The sequence below is a fragment of the Austrofundulus limnaeus genome, unplaced genomic scaffold (assembly GCF_001266775.1).
Source record: "Austrofundulus limnaeus strain Quisiro unplaced genomic scaffold, Austrofundulus_limnaeus-1.0 Scaffold199, whole genome shotgun sequence".
Taxonomy (NCBI): domain Eukaryota; kingdom Metazoa; phylum Chordata; class Actinopteri; order Cyprinodontiformes; family Rivulidae; genus Austrofundulus; species Austrofundulus limnaeus.
This window is the reverse complement of record NW_013952601.1, coordinates 23868-29828: the sequence shown is the minus strand read 5'-3', so window position 1 is coordinate 29828 and position 5961 is coordinate 23868.

Genomic DNA, 5961 nt, shown 5'->3' with positions numbered 1-5961 from the left:
AGTAATGTGAATTATCGTCCTTAGAGTTTTAGTTCTAATGATTTAGTTGATTAAGATTTAAGTATTACTATTTATATTTTCTAATTTTGTTACATAGTTATGAGGAGACAGTATCTTACCTGCAGCAGATAGATGATATCAGTTTGGAGACAGTATCTTACCTGCAGTAAGGCTGAAGAGATGAAATCAAGCTATCAAGCCCATTTCACACATTTATGTGTCGATTTTGAGAATTTTTTTTTTGCTTACAAAACAATTAAAATTATTCATGTTATTACAAATGCATATATTCACATAGAAACATGAACGTTTGGTTGAGAAAGTAATTGAAAACTCAACAAATGGGAAGTTGAAAAATGCAGAGACTTTATGTTATAGTTGTTTCACATCTGTATGTTGTTTTTGGGAAAAGAGTTGCCATAAAAATTATCAAAAACATAAATAAATAAAACAAATACTTGTTCGGCTATACTCTAAAAGTTGCTCATCTAACCAAGTCTTACAATCTTGCTGTATATTTAGGCAAAATATATTTTTGATCTTGTTTTGAGACTGATATACTATTAGCCACTAACCAAACCATGGCAACGACTTTGACCTCTTTGTTTAAACACTGTGCTCTATCATTGTTGTTACAGCTGACAAGGTATTAATTATTGATAACTAGTTGACTGAATAGAAATTGAAGGTACTTTTACTTTAGCCTCAGATTATTCAAATGGTGTAAAAACTAGTGCTGTGCATAGATTAAAAATTTTAACTGCGATTAATCTCAAGATATTCTTGCGATTAATCGCAATTAGTCTCACTTTACTTTTACTTTTTTATACAAACAATCACTTTACTATKSCTGAATATGTAGGTTTGGATATTGCAATGCATTTTATGTGTCACACATTGTGTACTGTTTTTTTTTAATCTTCGTATGGCTTATTTTATTTTATTTATTTATGTTTTGCTGACAACTCTATCTTACATTCCTCATGTAGTACTCATTTGGAATGAAAACTCAAAAACAAATCCTTGCATTCTTGAGTTAACTTCATTATTCTGCACAAAATTTAACAGACTCAAAGATGTTTGGAGCATTTTTAGGTCCTATTTAATATTCATAAAAGGGGCAATGCATTAAAAAAACTTTAAATAAATAAAGCAAAGCAAGTCGGTCTTACTTTTGTTCTTCACCCAAATAACAAGCAAAGCATGACCATAATCAGCAGAGAAGCAAGCACAGATGAAAAAACAGCAGAGCTAAATGTGGAAGACTTAAGAAAATTAAACATTAATCTACTAAAAACTCTAATTATTCAGTACACTTCAGTGCTGCTACCATCTCAAGAGTGTTCAAACATACATTTTCAAGGCCACGTTGAAAGTCAGAGGAAAAAAGGCTGAAACACAACGGATCGATAATTCTCAGATGCAYGCATCGATTAGGCCAAGAAAAAACCTGAGAGAGAAAAGAGAKTGACTCTTAATGAAGCAGATGGATGGACATGTGCGGGATTATTAATGAACACAAGGCACCAGTTCAAGTGGTTCATGGTAGTGCGTAAGTTGCTCTCTGTTTCACACTCTCACCAAATGCAGGGAGAAGGATTTTGGGCTTTTAACCAACGCAGATGGTGCAGTCTTCCAAGAAATACCAATGATAGTTTACAGAGACGATGCTTTGCTTATGGTATATCWTGATTGGCTGAAAGTTAACTTCAGCTGGATAGGGAAGGTGCCAAAAAATTTCGGAACTCATCATAACTAAATGTGAAAACTGTAAATACCAACGAAGCTCATGAAACTAGTGCATGTTGGTTCTTCTGTTGGTTCTTCTGGCAGAAATATGCTGTTATAATAGAAGCGATATATTTTGTTGCCATTTGCTTGCAAATAACCATACAATTTGACTTAAATTWGTGTTTCTACTGTAGGCTTGGCCTCACTCTAGGCCTTTTTCCACAGCTCCGGGTAGCCTGGCTTAAAACTTTAACTTAGCATGTTTGCATTAGCCCTTATGACCCGGTTCCAGCCTGATTTCTGGAACCCTGAGACCCGTGGTTCYCTCACTTGATTTGACATCAATCAGCTTCTGTTGCTCATTGATTGGTTCACTGGCAGGGGAAATTACATCACACAGATGAGATCAGCTTTATGTGAACCATTTGTCATGACTGTAACGTTTTCTCCCACAAGTTTAACTACCCAACAACTGTAGCGAACTATCAAACAACAACAAGCTAACATTAGCTACCATTAGCTTATCGTTTTCTGTCATCTTACCCTCTCTTTTTAAGCTACATACCGCTGGATGGTTCTGTGCAGTTCTGCATTTGTCCTTCAAGTTTGGTGTAGTCCATTTTTGTTGTATCACAACTAAAAAGAAATAAGATTCACGCATATTTAATTTTATGATACACGCCTGCCCACACTGAGGCAGCACTCTGCTCAATACAAACACAACCAGGGATGAGGTAGAAGAATGTCAGGGCTCACAGTGCAAAAACACCTTCTGACCTGCTGTGTCCTTGTCAGCTCATTCCAAACGAAACTCTATTTCCCCAAACAGAGATTTATCAAGGAGCTATCTACAGCAGGTAAGATAGGAATTGTTCATAAAATTTCTACAGAACTCCTCATTATAAAAGCAGGTTTTTTTTATTTTTACCACAGCACAAGTTTGAAACACTGATTAATGAAGAATGATTGTTGAGAGAAAACATGTAGTGGCATTTTTTTTTACCTCTATATAATTTCAGTTTGTGTCCTCATGTACTCGCTGCACCTTAAGTTTTCTGATGAAGTGTGTAGCTTTCTTACTTCAGCCGTGCAGCTCTGTCTCCTCACTGATTTATGCCACACTGTATGATTCCAGTAAATATACAGTCCCCCAACTAGAAATGTGTGAAATTGTTCAGTCAACTCACTGAGTTTAAACTCTGGTTCAGTGAGTTCACATTCAGTCCACTTACACATGGTGTCATGTTATTATTATTTTTTTTACTTTTCTCTTTAAAAAAATAATCCCTCTTTATTTCTTCAGCTCATTATTTCTCAGCAAATTAGACTGACTGCTCTGGTTCTGCAAATTAAGTTGCCTAAAAGAACGATGCTTTCCCTGCAATGAAGACTGGGTAGTTAGCCGGGTATTTGTCAGAAACACAGCTTGATGTCATGAAAAGCTGGTTCAAAATTTATGTATTGTAGCAGGTCAATTTAAAATGTTACAACCAGGGGAAGGTTTTCATAATTCYTACTGTGCTGTCAATTAGAGGTAATGCTTAAAAACGCTGCTAGAAAAACATCCTGAAAAGACCACCAGTGAACAAGGTATAGACACACAAGAATGAGCAAAATCAGCCTTTTTCTGCATCTTTTTGCCAAACATAACCTATCAGGTTTCCATAAGAACCACATCCATATTTTCTTTTTCTCAGAAGACAGACTAAAAATAAATTCTCTGACCTCGTCCATTTGTCACTTGAAGCTATGGTAAAGGATGAAAGTTCACGGCACATCAAWGGTCACAATTTTTATCGTTATGTAGGACAAACTGCCATATGCACCCACCTCTGAAGCTTTGTAAGGCAGAAAATAAAGCAAGGGTTGGATTTAACTGAAGCTTTGATTGKCCTTCCCTGGAGATTTTTAAAACTGTCATCCAAACACAAAACGAATCTTTACAAAATATTAAAAAATATATATAACAATAATTTCTAAAGTGATGTTTTCATTCTTGTTGCAACCATCTGGATTGGTGTTATGGCGTTTTTATTTTTTTTATTTTTTAATAAACCCTTACTCCAACACTGTTGCTTTGAGCTAAAAATATAAATACAAKATATAAGATATAATGTCACTGTCTCTTTTAAGTCTGTCTCACTTTACCTTGAACCTGCCATTATTGTGTGGTTAAATAGTGAATAACTAACAGGAAACTAAACAGTAGCCTTTAAAAATATGAGTTTATAGAAACTATTTTTGGTTAAAAAATGTATGTTTTGTTACTTGTTTGATATGATGAAAATGTGGATTGGGAAAATGGGATTTTTCTGGGATCTATTCACCCATTAGCTTTTACCTGCTTCTTCCTTTCAGGTTCACGGGGGTTACTGGTGCTCGTGTCCAGTCGTCACGGGTCAGGTACACTCWGGACAGGTCACAAGTCCATCACAGGGCTACACAGCGACAAACAACAATTCACACTCTATAGGGGCAATTTAGAGTTACCAATTAGCCTAACGTGCATATTTTGGTCTGTGGGAGGAAACGGGAGTTCCCRGAGAAAACCAGTGCCTGCAAGAGAGAACATGCAAACTCTACCTGGAAAGGGATTCAGTCCAGCAGCCTTTTTGCTTATAGGCAACAACATGTCACTGTGACACACTGTGTTGAAATAATGTGAAATAAAACATCTTAATAAAGAAAAAAAAAAGTGCATTTAAAAGTGGTGTAGGCAGAGTACATGACAAATCACAAGGAGTGGGCAAATGCACAAAAGAAAAGTAGGACTATAAGCACTTGGCAGGAGCAGTGATTGAATTGAGAGTGCTGTATTTATTAGTAAAACGGTTGTACTGTAATGCTTTCAAGCATAAAAACAAGAAAGAAAATGACAGAACTATATTGCTAAACAAAAATATAAAGCTGAGGTTTGCATGTAATACAGCAAAGCACAGAGGACAACATTTCCAATCCCTGATGAATCTTGAGCTCAGCTGCTTTATTTCTGCAGAATCAGCTATGGGAACAAATGTGACTGACAATACAGAATTCAGAAAAATGGGACATATGTAGTTGTGGCGGCACAAAGTCATTTTATTGGTTTATGCAACCAAAAGTGCTACAGCACTTTCAGATCTGTATGTTTTCTATCTTAGATGAACTTAAACTAACCTCCACAAAGATACATGTGCTATTCTGTAAAAAAATAAAAAAACAGTGTATTCCTCTGTGGGAGGACAAGGAAGTGTGAAGTAAGTCATTATCTGGAAATATCCATCTTCGCACACACTCTGGAACACCAGAGTCACCTCCTCCTGCTCAGATATGAGTGAGGGGGAGAAATAAAACACATTTAAAGCTGTTTTATGTTGCCGTTGAAAGCAGCATTTATTAAAAAATAACCACTGATGTTACGGTTAATTAAAGACATGCTCAGCAGTGACTGACAGCAATCAACATCCAGGCTAGTTTACAGCATCAAACTCTTCAGAATGTGAAATGAATTATTGAAGGGCACTATTTTAGATTTCACAATGTCTGTGAATAATTCACAGCGTAACCTAAATATTTGAAAATACCTGAGGTTTGTTGGAGAGCTTTACAAGCGTTCACGAGACATATTTTGATCTGGAGTTTCAAAATGTAGGACAGGTATCAGAAGAAGAAGGATAGGCATTAGTACTATAAATAATGAGCAAAGATATCAAATAAACGGATTCCAGGGGAGCTGATCACAATCTTAAAAGATTATTCCTCCCATGAGAGGAAGCTTCATCCTGCTTTTAACACATTCCAACTCCTCATCGAGCCACCGGCAACATGAGCAACGCAACCTCCGCTAAGAAAAAGTGTTAACAAGGAAAAAAAAGGTTTGTTGCTATAGCGACTTGTACCACGTTTCGTGTTATCAGGCTACAGTTTTGTCTGTAAGACAGGGGCACATTAGTCACATTAATCAAGGTRATCCTTGGCTCAAACAACACCTGCTGTGTCAGTTGCAGATGGCAGCAGCAGGTTTTGTGCAGCCTTCTGTTTACAGCTTTATTATTATAAAACATGTTCCAATAAAACCCTCATTTGTGTGATGAAATTCACACTAGAGCTTTGAAGGAAAGAAAAAAAAACTAAAAGGAAGAAATAACAAAAAAAAACTGATGTTTTGAAAAAAATGTGATAAAACCAATTTGCTCATTTTTTCCGGCTTCAAATCAGGTCAAATATATATTTAACAAACTTATAAAACTG